General features: G+C 34.5%; 1 pseudogene; it reads left to right on the top strand.

The window, feature by feature from the left end:
* Positions 1 to 2585, top strand: part of LOC117974273 (tetratricopeptide repeat protein 39C-like) — a 40701-nt pseudogene extending 38116 nt beyond the window's left edge.
* Positions 2586 to 18540: the final 15955 nt, after the last annotated feature.

The following is an 18540-nucleotide window of genomic DNA, read 5'->3' as shown; positions in this document are numbered from 1 at the left end:
CTGCATCTGTGAACATGCTCTGCCTTCACTCCTGTCACTGAAGATCCTTCACTGCACAGCTCTTTACCTCTACTCAACGTGAGTCTTAATGTCTCTTTAGTTAATTGTATAATGGCCATAATCCTCCCAGAAATTTATGTTGATACTTCGTCACACTGTTAAAATAAATCATGGGTCTTGGTCATAACTTCAAGATAGTACTTGCCCAAGTTACTTATTAATTAGAAATGGAAAGATAGTAATATCAAAGAGCAGAAGTCACACACTACCTGAACTCAGCAAAACAAGTTAACCTCATCAGTAATGGGACAAATAGAAATCATGTGCTTCCTATCATTATGCTCAGAGAAGGATGAAATATTTCATCTGGTAACCCTGCCAAAAATGTTTAACTTGAATTTAATCATAAAGAAACATCATACAAATATGTAAATAGATGAACATCCCACAAATATCAAGGACATCAAAGACAACAAAAATCCAAGGAATTGTTCCAGATTACAGGAGATTAAAGAAATATAACAACTCAATGCAAGTTAAAATCTTGCCTTGGATCCAGGACCAGATTTTTGTCACTTATAGCAATGGAACAATAGGAAAAAATTAAGTAAGGTCATTAAATAAGATACTAGTACTGTATCAATGCTGATACTACAGTTTTTATACTTGCACTATAGTTAAATATAATCTTCATCTTTTTTCTTAAGAAAAAATATTGAACATAACAGTATAGATTTAAAACACTGTAAGATGGTAACAGAAAATTCAACAGGTTTTTGACTTGTTTGCTACAGTATGTGGAGGTACTGACCTGAAAAATACAGAAATTCACCATTCTGAATTATCTTGTATTTTATTTCAAATCCATTTAATTAACCTTTCAAACATACGGTTTTAAATATCCATGTCTTATATAGAAAACTGCTTGAAATATTTCTGTGTTACTTGAATAACCATTATGTGTATATGCATAAACCAGGAAAGGTCTAATTGCTATTTGCATGGATTCTTTACAGCTAAGTGGCCCATGAAAAAAATGAGAGTCCATAAAAATGCTATTGTGTGCTAAAACCAATCTGTCTTGCTCATTTTAATTGTGAATGAGAATATCAGTTTATAGATTTTAGAAGCATAGGCTTATAAATGTTTCTCACAAACAAGAACAAAGGTTCTAGAAGCAATCTGTCAACTAAATGCTTTAATAAACCTTCATACAGAATGCTTTATTTCCCCCAGAAAACTGGGTTTTCTGTTTCCAAAAGGCGGATCACTAAGATGCTTCTTTTATTCTGTGTAACTAACTTATTATCATTTTAACTAATAAAGTTGTAGTATGTATGTATGTATGTATTTATGTATGTGTGTATGTATGCATGTACTGAGACAGAGTCTTGCTCTGTCGCCCAGGCTGCAGTTCGGTGGCATGATTTCAGCTGACTGCAACTTCTGCCACCTGCGTTTAAATGATTCTCCTGCCTCAGCCTCATGAGTAGCTGGGACTGCAGGAGCGCGCCACCACGCCTGGCTAATTTTTGTATTTTTAGTGGAGACAGGGATTCCCGATGTTTAACAGACTGATCTGGAACACCTGACGTCAGGTGATCCGCCCGCCTCGGCCTCCCAAAGTGCTGATATTACAGGCCTGAGCCACCATGCCTGGCCCGTTGTAGCATTTCAACAGATCTAACGTGGTGACCGCCATGGAGTTGATTTGTTGTTGTTGTTGTTTTCAGTCATTTGTATGGCATATATATTCAGGGCATTTAAAAATAGAAGTTTCTAGGTTGGTGAGCACATGAAGGTTCTGGAAGGGTGGCATGCCCTGAGAGGGCATGAAAGCTCTATGCCCCTTCCCACATACCTTGCCCTGTGCATCTCTCCCATTTGACTGTTCCTGAGTTGTGTCCTTTATAACAAGTCATGACAAATCAAGTGTCTTAACTCCTTTTCATAATGCTTTGGAACTTGCAATACGTCTGAGAGAAATTCAGCATGTCTGTCTGTATGAAATCGGTTGGTGCCAAATGATAAAGCTGAATTGCAAGGATAAATTTGATTCCTTAGAGAGGCTGAAAAAAAATAAAGGGTTCAGACAGTCCCAGTGCTATCTGCCTGTTTAACTGCAGTTTGTCAGGAATCCACTGGTGATGTGGGAGGCACAGTTTGTCTTTAAAGAAGTTCACAAACTCTTCAAAAGGAAAAACAACGAAATTGAACAGTTCTCTGTGAAAAAGTCAGAGGGAGCTTGGAAACAAACCTTAACCAAACTGCCCTGTGTGCTGGCATCTACTGAAGTGTTATACTTATAGAAAGCCCTTCCAAACTGTTCTTTTCCCAACCTATAGAGGAATTAGTCAAATTTCACCAGTGAGTGGATAATTCATCTGTTGGATTAAAGTATTTGCTTCTTGGTGCCATACATAAATCTCTAGGAAACTCAGAAGATGTTGTTATTTCAGTAAGCAATTAAAGATGAGTTGTGTCATCAGTATAACTTACATGTTCAACTGTATGCCTGCTGTGAACTTGGCTATTTTCTATTAGTGAAAGCAGAGACTAGAGAGAAGCAGAACTCTACTTCTTAAGAAAAATACGATTGCTCTGGCTCCATCTTTGAAAACGGATTGCATTTTTACATCGATTCCAGTCTTTCTCAGAAAATTGGTTTCTCAGTGACAGATCTGATATTTCTGCTCTGTCACTCTCCACCCAGGTTCTGTTTTTTAAGATCAAAGCAGAGGACAAAGCTCTTGTAAAGATGAGCTTTTGTTCTGAAAATCACCTATGCCAAAGACACATTTTTCCAGTTAGGCTGACATATTAAATATCTCCTCTTTTAAACATATAACTAAAACGTAATAATAATAATAATAATAATAACTACCTGGGAAGACAGTTAAATGAACTTGTTCATTTTAATTTTGTGATTTATTAATTTTAAAACAAAATTAAACTAAGTATTCAAAAATAAAATACAGAAGCGACTAATCTCAGTCATTATTGATCTCAGCATATTCACACTTAAAGAGAACGGGGGGCAAGATAGCTATACATTCTTCGTTTTTATTTTTGTGTTTGTTCGTTTCAATGATAAAAACAGATGAGTCTATTCTTCTAGATACCAGAAATTGTCATAGCACCATAAACTGTAAGTTACTAAAGTTCTTAATTAATTGAACAGCTTTTACCTGTAACACACTCTAGATGAATCTCATTTTAATTTTCTTTATACTACCTGTCGTTTGAAATAGAAAGTAAATAATGTTCTCTTGGCAACTGTTTTCCCTTATTAACTAATTATGATTATATTTATCCAATATTTATTGGACTTTTACCACATATAAAGTACTGTGGTAGACTCTGACAATATAATAGTAAATGAGTGTGGTAGGCTCTGACAGTACAATAGGAAATGAGATATGTTCCCATCTCCATAAATGAATATATGGATTTCTAGAAATGGTAACTAAGTAAGCAGGATATCAGAATAAGAGACAAACAGGATAAAGTGAAAATATAATTCTGAGGATACTTTTGAACTCTGCATTGTAGTTTTGTCCTTGTTTCATACAATATCCAGATATCCATGTTTATTTACTATTAAATGATGAAAAGAATCAAAAATATGTGACTCATGTGAAGACAGATGCCAAGGGCAAAAAACCAACCAAACCAAACAAACCTAGACTTTTTATTTTATTATTTTTTTTAAATTGCTGCTTTCACTGATTTTTTAAATATAATTACAACAAAGGTAATCTTTGCTTATACAGAGAAGAATATTTAAGAGAAAAAAGATGATAAATTTGAAATCAAGAGCCAACTTATTAGAAAGTTCAGTGCATCTGTCTTGACATTCAATTAAATGTCCAATTTGAATATTAGATTTTTTTAAAAAGCATGCCCATTATTGAAAGCTCAATCGAAATTAGCCAAATTCTTTAGAATCTTTAGAGATGCTTAACATAATATAATATTCCTGTACTCAATGAGAATATTTCATAATTTTTGGCTTAAAAATTGAGCATAATCTATAGCCTAAAAATGTAATGAAATGAAAGTAGGTAGAAGCTACCCACAATTGCAGTCTTGGCTGTGTCCTAGGCTCCTCTTGATGGGCATTGCTCATATCTGTAGCATACAAATACTTTTACAATAGGTAGATCTGCTTCAGTAAGAATGTTATAATTTACATAGTTTTTTTCTTCTCTGAGAAGATTAATTTAAGGTTTTTTTATTTGCAGAGGTCCAACCTCATGTAGTAAATTTTTCTTTTCACAATATTTCTCCAGCTATCCTCTTTTTCTTCATTATCATCAGATACATAGCTTTTCACCTAATCTAATTCAGAAATTGCAGTGTGTGGTCATTTCATATTTTCTGTCTTTCTTCTCTAATCCATGAAAACCAGCATCCAATTTAAATTCTTAAAACTTAAACCCGACACAAACACTTTCCTTATTTGAAATTACATAAAAGCAAACAAAAATCTCAAATTACCCCATTCCTTCCATAATTAAATGCATTTTTCTCACACTGACAGTTCATGCTTCACCCACCAATTCTTATTCTGCATTCACTATCTGCTCCCAATACCTTTTCTGATAACCAAATGTTTCACTGAACACCCATAGTATTATTTAGCTTCAATATGGTATCAATAATGGCTAACATTGTCTCCTGGAGCTTTATATATACCAGGCATCGTCCACAGTATAAAGTAAAATAAGGGTAACTTTCATAATATTAAAGTTCTGCAAATAATAAGAGACAGTGCCTGGCTTTGAATCATTCTTCTCCATTACTATATCTTACCTTATTTTATAATTATTTATTCAGGTGAATTAATTTTCCTGTTCCTACTCCCCCATCTGATTGTTAGTTGTAACAAGTAGAGATTGGCTAACCATCTTCAAATCCCATGCCATCAATATTTGAATATTTATCGACTCAATAAGACTAACACAGCTGTATAAATATATAGAACACAGGTGAAATAAAACCACATGTGTAAATGTTTACACCAATACTAATAATTAGAATTAATTATGTTAATTAAATACTTCTTTGTGATGCAAAAAAGTAATTCTACCAGTGTCACTTAGTTATCTTGATATTATTCTTTACAGTAAATTAACAAAATCTGAATTTCCTAAATGTGTTTATTTATAATACAACAGATATGAATTAGTCTAATCAACCATAATTATAGTGAAAATTTGAGCATGTCAAAGAATATATGCAATAGTATATTGAATGATTATTACAATAATAAGCAAACTAATTAAAGTCTATTCAACCAATTTTAAAAATCACATTAGAACCTTAACAAATAATGCTTCTCTTGTTGACAATTATGAGGAATAATGCTTTCATTTATTTAAACTAGTCATTTTTGAGGAAAGTATTAAAAATAGCTATTACCTATGGACTTATAATGTTTATAGTGTACAATTCTGAGTCCAAGAAGTCAGACTAACGTATTATATTTTCTTAGAAGTTGTGAATTAAATAAATTGTGTGAAAGAGCTCAGAGAGTGATGAGGTTATAACACTGGGGCTAATACCAAAAAGTATCCCAGACAATTTTTAAAAAATTATTATTATTATTGTTTTAAGTTCTGGGTTACATGTGCAGGATGTGCAGATTTGTTACATAGGTAAACCTGTGCCATGGTGGTTTGCTGCACCTGTCAACCCATCACCTAGCTATTAACCCCAGCATGCATAAGCTATTTTCCCTAATGCTCCCCCCACCATCACCTGCCATCCCTCGACAGGCCCCAGTGTGTTGTTACCCTCCCTGTGTCCATGCGTTCTCATTGTTCAGCTCCCACTTATAAGTGAGAACATGCAGTGTTTGGTTTTCTGTTCCTGCTTTAGTTTGCTGAGGATAATGGCTTCCAGCTTCACCCATGTCCTTGCAACATTCTAAGAAAAAATGTGAGGTAATCTTTTACATTTTCTTTTCAAACTCTCTAAGAATTCCAGTACAAAGGATCCAAACCTGAAGATACTTCAAGAAGTCTTTCATCTTACTATCAGTTACAAAACCCGATTTTCCAAGATTTTTTTTTTCAAATTTATCTTGACAAAAACACCATCCCTGGCATTCAACAAGGATGGTAGATGGTTAAATATACATTCAGTATTTTATTGGAACAACATAAATACCTTATTGCCTGTAGTTCTTTACTATTGTTCATTTTGATCTCTTACACTACCTGAGCTCTACCCTGCTCATTTTATCACTCTTTTTTTATGCATTTAAAATGAGATTTCTCCAATTACTAGGGATTTCTAATCTTTTTACATTATAAAATAATGTCTATTGACTTCAATAGGAAATACAAAGTTTGTCAATCTTAGTGACTCTACCTCACCAATAAAACAGTTTTGGGGAATCGTTATATATATCAATTTCCTTTTGGAAAATTAAGTCACCATGTTACACATGATGGTAACTTATACAGTAAGCAAAGTATTTACTTTTGAATAAACCAATATTTAAGGCATTTGACTATGCAACAACTTTTTTCTTGCAGTATATATAATAACATCTTATAAACCACTGCTTTATTAAATAAAATATGGGAGAGGCAGAGACAGAAGGTTATTCCCAAGGAACTATTCTCTACTTGTTTTAAAAAATTAGCATTTTCTTTTTGTCCGTACTTCTCAGCATGAAATAAATTTTTTAAAAAAGGGTATAATTCCAAGCTTCAATTACGTGTGAGTGTGGCTATGATCTAATATCTCTCTGCTGCTGGTAAAAAAGAAGTGGCTAAAATTGACTTGTATATGTGTGTGATTAGCTTATAATAAGACAAATTTGCTAAATTATTACAAATATTAACAAAATCTTAAAAGACATAATGGTATGTATAATTCTTTGTTCTTTACAAAATATTTTTGGAAATTTGATTCTACTCATATCTAATATTTATTATCATTGTAAAGTTTTCAATTTGTAGGGAATATTTGCATCATTTATGGAAGTAAGTATTGTGTTTTTCTGCATTTTAACCATTAAGTATCATAGGTAAATTTTTATTTTTTGATATGAAAATTTTTTTCCAGTGACATCTTTTATTAAACTTCAAACATTTTTCCTCAAATTTTAATTTTGAAATGCCTACTGGCCTTATTTCCCAGAGTGCTAATAATCTGAATAGTGAGCCCTTATTATTTGAAAAAATTGTGGCCTTTCAACCTCTAACTTTATCTTTATTTTATTTTATTTTATTTATTTTTAAACTTTTATTTTAGGTTCAAGGGTACATATGCTGGATTTTATATAGGTAAAATTGTGTCATGGGAGTCTGTTGTACAGATCATTTAATTACCCAGATACCAAGCCTAGTACTCAATAGCTATTCTTTCTGCTTCTCTCCCACTCCCACCCTCCAACCTGGTAGGCCCCAGTGTTTGTTGTTGCCCTCTATGTGTCGATGTGTTTCATCTTTGAGCTCCTACTTACAAATGAGAATATGCAGTATTTGGTTTCCTGTTCCCGTGTTACTTTGCTAAGGATAATGTCCTCTAGCTCCATGCATGTTCTTGCAAAAGACATGATCTTGTTTGTTATTATGGATTCATAGTATTCAATGGTGTATATGTACCACATTTTCTTTGATCAGTCTGCCATTTATGGGCATTTATGTTGATTCCATGTCTTTGCTATTGTGAACAGTGATGCAGTGAGCACACACATGCATGTTTCTCTATGATAGAATAATTGATATTCTATGAGAGGGTAATTGATATTCCTTACTGGGTATTACCCAGTAATTGGATAGCTGGCTTGAATGGTAGTTCTGTTTTTAGCTCTTTGAGGAATCACCACATTGCCTTCCACAATGGTTGAGCTAATTTATACTCCCACCAATATTGTATAAATGTTACCTTTCTCTGCAGTCTCACTAACATCTGTTTGTTTGTTTGTTTTGACTTTTCAGTAATAACCATTCTAAATGGTGTGAGATGGCATCTTACTGTGGTTTAGATTTGCATTCCTCTAACAATTATTAATATTGAGCGTTTTTTCATATGCCTGTTGGCCACATGTATGTCTTCTTTTGAAAAGTGTCTGTTGCTTTCATTTGCCCACTTTTTAATGTTTTTTTTTCTTGTAAATTGGTTTAAATTCCTTATGGATGCTGCATATTGAACCTTTGTAAAATCTATAGTTTGGAAATATATTCTCCCATCCTGTATGTTGCGTGTTTACTTCATTGATAGTTTCTTTTGCTCTGCAGAAAGGCTTTAGTGTAATTAGATACCATTTGTCAATTTTTGTTTTGTTCAGTCTTCTTCCAGTCTTTTCCCTCTATATTTTCTTGAAATAAAATCATACTAATTATATTTCATATGTTGTTTATTATGCTTATTTTGCATTTTATTTTATTATATAGGCAATATCAGAACTGTAAAAAAAGTGTGTAGTCTTTTTTTCCTTACAAACCAAATACTCACAAAGCCAATACCCAGATCAAGAAAAAGAATATTCACAGAATTCCAGATATCCCTTTGTTTCCCTCCTTCTAGACACTAATCCCCTACAAAAGTAAACACTAGCCAAACTCACTGTGCCGTAAATTAGATTTTCCTCTTTCTGACATTTATATAAACTGAATCACAAATTTTAATTTTGTTTAGTGGTTTCATCCATTCAACATTATGTTTGTGCAGTTTAACGTGGTGGTTGAAAGTAACCATGATGCATTTGTTTTCACTGCAATTTATCCATTCTGTTTTTCACAGACCTTCAGGTTCTTTCCCCTTCTGGGTTATTATGACTAATACTGCTATTGATGGCTTATGTAGGGATTGTCATTGTATAGATACATAGAAATAGAAGAGCAGAGTCTGCAGGTTGTAGTGAAATGTATCCAGTAAACATTTAATAGTATTCAATTCTATCATTAAAAATAACTAGAACATATATATGAAACAAAAAAGAAACAAAACATAAGACAGTTGGATGAATCTAACTATACAGACAAGTAGCTTGTGAGAAAAGTTACACATAAATTATGAAATAAATTTTAGTTGTCAACATAAAAAAGAAGGATGGAAGGACTAAGAAGTCATAGGGATATTCATTAAGTATATGAGGAACTTTGATACCCCAAATTATGCACATAAAACATTAAATATTCATGATACAGTAAATATGCAAGCCACATGAGTCATTCAATATTCACGGAGTTTTTAACCAGCCACCCATTAGTGATGCCCATCTTCATTCGTTTGTCCTCTGCCATATAGTACCCGTAACTGTTTATCTGGCCAATTCGTAAGGCTCAGCTACAGGCATGCACCTTCCTGAATGTCTTCAAAAGAACAAGAGTGTTATGGTTACAGGCCCCTCTATCTGCTGACTTCCTTTTTTTATACCTTAACTCTGGTTCTTGTATCCCTGCCGTCAGTAGGAAAACCTGATGAAGCAGAAAGAGATAGGATATATGTACATTGCATAAAACAAGACTCAGGTAGCTTGGTCATTCTACTCTGCTTGCACGCTATCCTAAGTGTGTAACCCTACCTTCTTCTCTTTCCCCTTGATTCTTACGGTGTGTTTGAAATAAATTCGATAAACCATGAGATTCATTTATTTCAATTTTCTCAGTGAGTCTGTTCTGTGACTTTAGCAATACACTTGTATCAATTTTTCACACTTCCACAAGGATAGAATGCAATTATATAGGCATTCCAATTAAATTAATAAGAGGATGAATTTGTGCTCTAAAAAATATTCTCTAAAATGAAAGCAATATCCAAGATGAAGAAATCTAATTTAGAAGGACTATCAAACAACACACCCACAGTTTATATTAAGAAGTTAAATATTCAGACCCAAACTCAATTTAGATTTAATAAGCCTCCCAAAAAAGGTCTTGAAATCTAAAAGAAAAAGCCCAAGTCTAAAGAAGATAACTTTGATATTGTTGGAAACTTTAACAAATGACAAATGACAGAATATAACAGAAAAAAGATAAAATATCAAATGCCCAAGTATGAGGAAATGACCCCAGAAATTATTTTCAATAGAAAGAAACTCAAAGCCAAGGCAGATAGCTTAGACATTATATAATGATGTCTCATCAAAGAATAGGGCCCAAAATTAAGATACAACAGCCCAGCTCTGGAAAACAGAATACATAAATTTGTATTTGCTTCTCCCTTCTCAGTCTCTACCCAGAGGATAACAAAGTGAACATTATGATCTGCTGATGTTTCTTTACAAATCCTAAGAAAGTGCTGGTGACCATTGAACTTTAAATTCAGGAACTAGGAACTACATCAGGTCAAAATTTCTATAAATGAATTAGAGTGTGTAACTAAAACTAGGAAAAAGTAATGAATGGATAAAGCTAATTAGAAAACACTCTATTCAGAGCCACTCTTCTACAGGCTGCAGGCAGTAAACGTTGGTGGCAACTGCACCATGCCATCTCCACTAGTGCACAGAGTGCAGAGCTGTGGGTGCATGGCTGCCTCCACTTAGATTTCAAAAAATGTCCCAGACAGCCTCAGGGCCCAGGCAGAGAGCTGCCACAGGGGCAGGGCCACTTTAGAGAACTCCCACTAGGGAAATGTCTAGTGGAGGTTTGGGAACAGGTCTACCCTCAAGACCCCCACCTGTGTTAAACTCCAGCCAAGGAGAGCCATAGACTTCGTGTCACCGCTGTGCCTGGGACCACTGGAACCACACGTGGGACAGTTGAATATTGGTGTGCCAGAAAGCAGGGAGCAGAGATTTGTGGTGGTACAGGAAAGGGAGGAGAGTGTGGAGGCCAGTAGGAGCCTCAGGTCTCTCATGATATTTTTCTGTCCCCCAGGCCTTGGAATTCTAGACCTATGATAGAAGTGACAGACCTGATGCTCTCCAAAATGAGTTTGAGGTCATTCCTCCATTGTCTTGATGAATAGCACCTAGCTGTCTTCATCCATAGGAAGGACTGCTTGTCCATGCCCTTGGTGTAATCTTGTAAACAGCCTTTCTCATTCTTTGCAACATGGGGAGACTGTGGTTTTTCCAAATCCTTCAATTCTGCTTCCTTTTTATCAATTTCATGTTTACATTTTTTTCTCTCGTCTGGTATTTTATTATAAGTAGTCAAGTGAAGCCAAGCTGCACCTTCAACATTTTGCTTAGAAATTCTGTTGTCAAATATCCCATTTCATCTCTCACAAGTTTCACCTTCCACAAAACACTAGGACACGAACACAATTCAGCCTAGTTCTTTGCCACTTTATAACAAGGATTACCTTTCCTCCAGTTTTCAATAACTTGCTCCTTCCTTTTTATCTGAGCTTCATCAGAATGGAAATACTGTCCATATTTCTATCAACATTGTATTCACGCTATCTTAGAAAACATCTAAGAAGACTGAGGCTTTCTCTCTAACTTCTCTTCTTCTGAGCCCTCACCAGAATTACTCCTAATGCTCCCCCATTTATGGCAATGTGGGCTTTTTCCTAGCATGTACTTCCAAAGTCTATCCATTACCCAGTTTCAAAGTCCCTTCCATATTTTTAGGTATTTGTTCCAGCATCAGCCTCACTTCTGGTAGCAATTTCTTTCTTAGATTATTCAGGCTGCTTTAACAAAATACCTTGGATTGGATAATTTATAAACTGCAGAGATTAATTGTTCACAGTTCTGGAGGCTGGAAAGGCAAAGGTCAAGGTGCCAGCAGATTCAATGTCTGGTGAAGGCTCACTCTCTTCCTCACAGATGGTACCTTCTTGCTGTATCTTCACATGGTAGAAGGGGCAAACAAGTTCCCTTGGGTGGGCCTCTTTTATAAGGCACTTATCCCACCTACCTCATGACCTGATCACCTCCCAAAGGCCTCACCTCTTAACACTATTCCACTGAGGATTAGATATCAAATATGAATTTTGGGAGAACCAAAACATTCAGAGCACAGCAAATAGTGTATCAAATTAGTATTCCAAAACCTGAATCAAATATTACATAAAAGAGGTAGCAGTGAAATAGGTACTTTAATAAAATATGGTTATACATTTAAAATATATAACCCTAATATCCTTTCCATAATATATAAATAATTTTAATCACTCTAATTTCACAATGCATGCAATCTCAAGAGCTAATTCCTTTAAAAATCAAGTGAATTATTTTAGATTAATGCATAAATAAAGCTTAGATCCACGTATCTGTTGGCAAATAAATAAAACATCTTAAGAGATTTTAATATGTCAATTACCAGGCTTTACAGTACTGCATATCTACTCTCAAGTAGCATTTAAGCTACAATTTTTTTTCTGGTTTTGGTTAATATTTGTCATCTACATTTCTCTAACTTTTACAATACATATTTTAAAAAGTTAAGCAGAGTGAAAAATAATGTCAATAATAATAATTATAGTGTCTAGTACTTTTCATAACTTGGCTATAAAAGCATTTTCATATGCATCATCTCATTGGATTATCACCAAAAATGAATATTATTATCATAGATATACAAAGAAGTGAGGCAAATATAATTTTATGATTACATGAAAGTAATCAAGCCATTAAATTACAGAGCTGGAATTTTCTTCAAGATATTTTAACTTCAGTTGAAAAGCTATTTTCCACAGTTCACCTACTTCATAGGGAAAAATGAGAATCCCACTCATAGTAATATTTGTCACTGTAATGATATAAAATTTGTTACAGAATCAAAAGTTGTTAGAACTTTTATATTATTTATACTTTCTGAAATATTTTCATTCATATGCCCTGTGAACTTGTTCCTTCTAAGTTACAATAGTTTATAATCCTTTTCAAAATCACTTTTTATTTATAGAATTCCGTTTCTTCAAGTACATTATCTTTTCAGAACTAAATCATGTAACATATTATAATAACTAATCCATACAGTAAATTATTAATGTTATTATTTTTGTTAATTTATACTTATGCTTCATTCCTTGTAGGCTTTCTTCCTTCATTTTTTGATTGTATGTAGTGAAAAATTTCTGCTTATTGTCCCAATAATTTAATTCTCCTTCCTTCCTTCCTTCCTGATTTCCTTCCTTCCTTCCTGCCTGCCTTCCTTCTTTCCTACCTTCCTTCCTTCCTTTTATAACTTATTTCTCTAACAGATGCATACCTGACTGGTATTTTTTTCATTCTCTATTCCTTATAAATCATTCTCCAGTTTCTTACTTACTAAAATTCTAAAGCCCTCACTTCATCTTATAACTTGGGTAACTACTTGTTAAAACTTTCCCTAGATTGACATTCAGAATCTGTAAAACTCTGAACGAGCCTTTACTATTTAATCTTATCTGCACGCCATAATACTTCTGCTTAAGTCTTAAGGCACCATATGTTCACTTAACCCTACATGTGTTATGCTTAAGCTCCACAGTAGGTGTTTATACATTACTGTCCTCTTAACTAAGCACATCACATCCATATTTCGGATAAACTTGGTGAAACTTGCAATAATGGTCCCAGCCATCTTTTATTTTGCCTACTCTCAACCCCTGAAACAATTATTTTGAAATGTAAATCACCTAATCCCTTCATGGTTACCTAGCTTCTGTGTGTGGATTTTATATAATTCAGAATTGCATTAGGACAACAGTAATATGTCTTATGAGTCTTGTTTACCTGAGATGTGTCATTTAATTTAAAAAGAGGTCATCTGCATCAGTCAACTAGGATTTGTTTTAAAAATAAGTATGCCTAGCTTTTTCCTACTTTCAATCTACTGATTTAGAGTTTTTGGGTTATCTTGACTAGAAATCTACATTTTTAACATGTGTACTCAGGTGATTTTTACATACATTGAGTTGTGAGGACTACTGGTATTATGGAGAATGATGTTGGAATTAACAGCTGTGAAGACTTTACTTCTCTGTAAGCTTGAGTTTTTCTGCTGTGTAAAACATATATAATAGCTATTGCACTGGTTGGGTGTGATAAATGTGTGTAGGCTAACATAAAGCTCCTACACATAACAAGTTCTCAAAAGGTATTTTTTGTTGTTGTTGTTTTTGAGATGGAGTCTCACTCTGTCGCCAGGCTGCAGTGCAGTGGCGCAATCTCGGCTCACTGCAACCTCCACCTGCTGGGTTCAAGTGATTCTCATGCCTCAGCCTCCCGAGTAGCTGGGATTACAGGCACGCGCCACCACACCTAGCTAAGTTTTGTATTTTTAGTATAGATGGGGTTTCACCATGTTGGGCAGGATGGTCTCGTTCTCCTGACCTTGTGATCTGCCCACCTCGGCCTCCCAAAGTGCTGGGATTACAGGCTTGAGCCACCGTGCCCAGTCGGCATTTGGTCGTTTGTATATTTAACTAGGAGAATACTGCCAAAATTCATCCACTACTTATATAAACTTTTCATACAAAAAGATCAATAATTTTATTTGAAAAGTCTTGATGTAAATACATAATTTTTATTACATTTATATCCAAGTGTTATAGATTGTTCTATGCCCTGCAAAATGATACATTGAAGTCAGGACTCACAGTAACCCAGAACATGACCTTGATTAAAAATTGTGTCATTATAGGTATAGCTAGTTAAGATGAAGTCATACTGAGCTAGGTTAGACCTTTAAATTAGTATATCTGATGTCCTTATAAGAGAGGAGAAAGTCCAGTGAAAAGCCAGATACAAGAGAGATATGAGGGCACACAGGGAGAAAATAGTTATATAACAATTGTGGCAGAGGTTGGAGCATTGCTGCCATAGCCAAGGAATGCCTGGGGCTCGCAGAAGCTGGATAAGCTAAAAAGAATCTTCCTTTACAGGTTTCTGAGGGAAAATGGAAAACTTGGTTCTTCTAGAATCAAGACTTTTAACCTCTAGAACTATAGAGAACTAATCTCTGTAGTTTTAGTCCACCCAGTTTATAGTACTTTGTTATGGAAGCCCAAGGAAAATAATACACTAGGAATAGGGAGATAGGTTTTATTCAAGTGATTTTTTCATTCTTTCTTATTTTTTGTATTTAATTTTTTAAAATTTGTGTCAATATATTAGTTAACATTTTAAATTTTAATTTTTATTACTGTACATTATTTTCATAATAATCATTCTAATTTTATACTTCAAAATTTTATCAATGAGGTATATTTGGACCATATCTTAGAACATATTATCATTCATCTATGACACAACAGAATATGAAGTCAAGAGAAAATTTGGTGTTACAATTGAAAAAAAATTCGTCATTTTCCAGTTTGAAATTCAATAGAAAAATTATGTTTCTATTATAAAAGATTCTCCAATTTACTCTCTTAAAAACTTTATTTTCCCCTTTTAAGCTGTGTCCTGCAATTTGCCTTTGAATCATCATGAAGCACATAGTGTAATATTGTTTTGTTCTTTGTCACTTTAAAAAAATGTGTTTGAGTTAAATGAGTTTTATTGGCAGTGATAGATGGGAGGATTTTGATCAGTAAAACATCACTGAGAAAGCAAAATTTTCTGAACCATATTTTATTTTTTGTAGAAAACATTAAACACTGGCCTAATTCAATATATTTTGAATGAAAACATGTAACAATTAATTAATTAACAGATTAATTAACTGATTGGTTAACATGTGAAGGGGAATAGGAAGGGAAATGCGTCAAGGACAAGGTTGGTTTAGGAGTTTAGAACGATAGGAAGGAGGATGCATATTGTGAAAGCCGTGAGGAGACCATTTTAATTATAGAGACTATATTGAGGGTAAGAATGATTACACAAATTCAAGTATTAAGAGAAAGTTAGCATCTGGACATGAATAAAAAATGATTTAAAACTATAAGCAGCATGTTTAATTTATTAAGCCTTACTGGGTGCAAATGTTATATTGCATTTCTATTGGCCTTACAAAAACAATTGTAAGATAATGCCTCCAAATTAGTTACAATTTCCAGAATAACATAGCCAACTGAAAAAATAAGCAAATGAAGGAAGTAATATAACCCCTGCAATACTGCACAGTGAAATAGAAAAGGTGAACTGTCTGCCAGAGTCAAATGGGGAGCTAAAATAACAGAGGAATGTTCTACAGAAAAGGCACAGGATTTGGTAAAAGATTGCTTAAGGACTGTTTTAAGCCATGGGCTATCTGTCTCCAGAATCCTGGTAACAGAAAATACTTGACTATAGAATGTAAACAGTTTACTGTTTGGAGTGTGAGAAGAGCAAATGACTGTAACTCTTTGGGAGGAGGAAGACAGGAAAAGCAAGCAATAATATCTATTCATATTTCTAGGCAGTCTTGCTGTTTCTGAAATACTGAGAAAAATGTAGAAGGGGTACAATATGTTCATAAAATATATCTTTATTAATTATACCACCACAAAAGAGAAAGTAGTGATGCATCTTTTACCCCAATCATGAAAAAACAAAACAAAAAACAAGAATATCTGTTGCAAGGGCACCATCTGCTGGAAGATCAGTAAACAAACATAAACCAGCTCAGAGGAGAGTGATCTGTTCACAAAATTATAATGCCAATGTCCTCCATCTAATCGAAACTGCAGGCTATTAAAATATATATGTAAATGTTTAATGATCCTCTGAGGAAGAAATAATAACAAGACAGCTCATTGCATAATGAGAAAGTATAATAAAATCTATGAAGTAATTAGATTGAGTCTCTTGTTAGATACTTTAGTTGCAATTTGCTTTCCGAAGAATGATATTTTTACACAAAATAAACATACATACTAATACAACTGACTATAATATTGTATCTAATTGTATCTCAACAAATATGTTTGACAGTCTATACAAACTTTGGTAATTAAATTTCTATTTTGTGGTACAAAATGGGCTGTATACTCTTTCATAACAGATTTTACACATATTTTCTTTGATTATATACATACATATAGAGATAGAGAGAAAAGCAATTTAAAAAAATGTAATCAGACACAGGATTATATTTCTAGATTTTCATAATTTTATCTCATAAGGTTTTGCAAGCTCTCATTTTTTATTCCTTTCACAGCCTTGCTGACACCCATACATCTAAATTTTGTTTCCTCCTTATATCCAGAATTGAACTATTCAAGGATAATTTTTCCCATAATATTGGCTTTCTAGTGTTTAGATATGCTTCTCCCACCTGTAGTTAAAATAATGATTCCACTTCCTGTTTTCAACCCTCTGAAATCTTCACTTTTTATTTCCACATCTGGGTAGTCTTTCCTCCCATGCAAGCCCCTATGTGTCCCTCCTATCACACTCTCTTTCATCTACCACACACTTTACATTCTGACCTATAAAAAAGGAAGGAAATCATTCATCAGAATTTCCCTTGAGTATAGAAATATTGTATTTATTTATTTGTTTAATTTATTTTTTTTTTGAGACAGGATTTTGCTCTTCTTGCCCAGGCTGTGCAATCCAGGTTGTGCAGTGGCATGATCACAGCTCATTGCAGCCTCAGCACAGCTCATTGCAGCCTCGGCCTCATGGGATCAAACGATCCTCCACTACAGCCTCCCAAGTGGCTGGGACCAAATGCATGTGCCACATGCTTAGATATGGTTTTTTTTCTTTCTTTCTTTCTTTCTTTCTTTCTTTTTTTTTAGAGACAAAGTCTCCCTATGTTGCACAGGCTACTTTTGAACTGCTGAGCTCAAGGAATCCTCCTGCCTCAGCTTCCTAAATTGCTGGGATTACAGGTGTGAGCCAGCACACCTAGCCATTTTGTGTTTAGAACAAATATTCAATAAGTTCAGTATTTTGGAGGTGAAGACACAGAGAATACGCACCACTAAACATTATTAAAAATGTGCTTTCTAAAACATGTGGACACTGTTGTTTATATGATTATTTGGTTTTGCTGACCAACAATATGAGCCTTTGGATATGCATTATAAGAAACAAGAGCAGAGTTAAACTTATTTTTAAAAATTATTTCTTTTTAGAGATAGGATCTCACTCTGTTGCCCAGGCTGGAGTGCGGTGGCATAATCACAGCTCACTGCAGCTTCAAACTGCCTGGGCTCAAGCAGTCCTCCCACCTCAGCCTCCCAAGTGGCTGTGACTACAGGCATGTGCCACAATGCCCAGTTGAGTTCAACTTATTTTTAAGGTACAGCAGAGCAAAGCCTGTCCTAGACGCTGTATGACCATGAAGGGATTTTGGAAAAGATAAATAACTACTACTAATTTTGGAATTTATCTGCTGTAGAGAGGGCTATATTAAAACAAACAAACAAACAAAAAACACCTCCTTTGTCTTTGCTATGTAATCTCTTTCTTTCTTTCTTTCTTTTTTTTTTTTTTTTGAGACGGAGTCCGCTCTGTTGCCCAGGCTTGAGTGCAGTGGCGTGATTTCAGCTCACTGTAAGCTCCACCTCCCAGGTTACGCCATTCTCCTGCCTCAGCCTCCTGAGTAGCTGGGACTACAGGCGCCCGCCACCTCGCCTGGCTAATTATTTTTTGTATTTTTAGTAGCGACGGGGTTTCACCGTGTTAGCCAGGATGGTCTCGATCTCCTGACCTCGTGAACTGCCCACCTCGGCGTCCCAAAGTGCTGGGATTACAGTCGTTTG

This window comes from Pan paniscus, chromosome 3, assembly GCF_029289425.2.
Source record: "Pan paniscus chromosome 3, NHGRI_mPanPan1-v2.0_pri, whole genome shotgun sequence".
Classification (NCBI taxonomy): Eukaryota; Metazoa; Chordata; class Mammalia; order Primates; family Hominidae; genus Pan; species Pan paniscus.
This window is presented reverse-complemented; position numbering and strand designations above follow the sequence as displayed.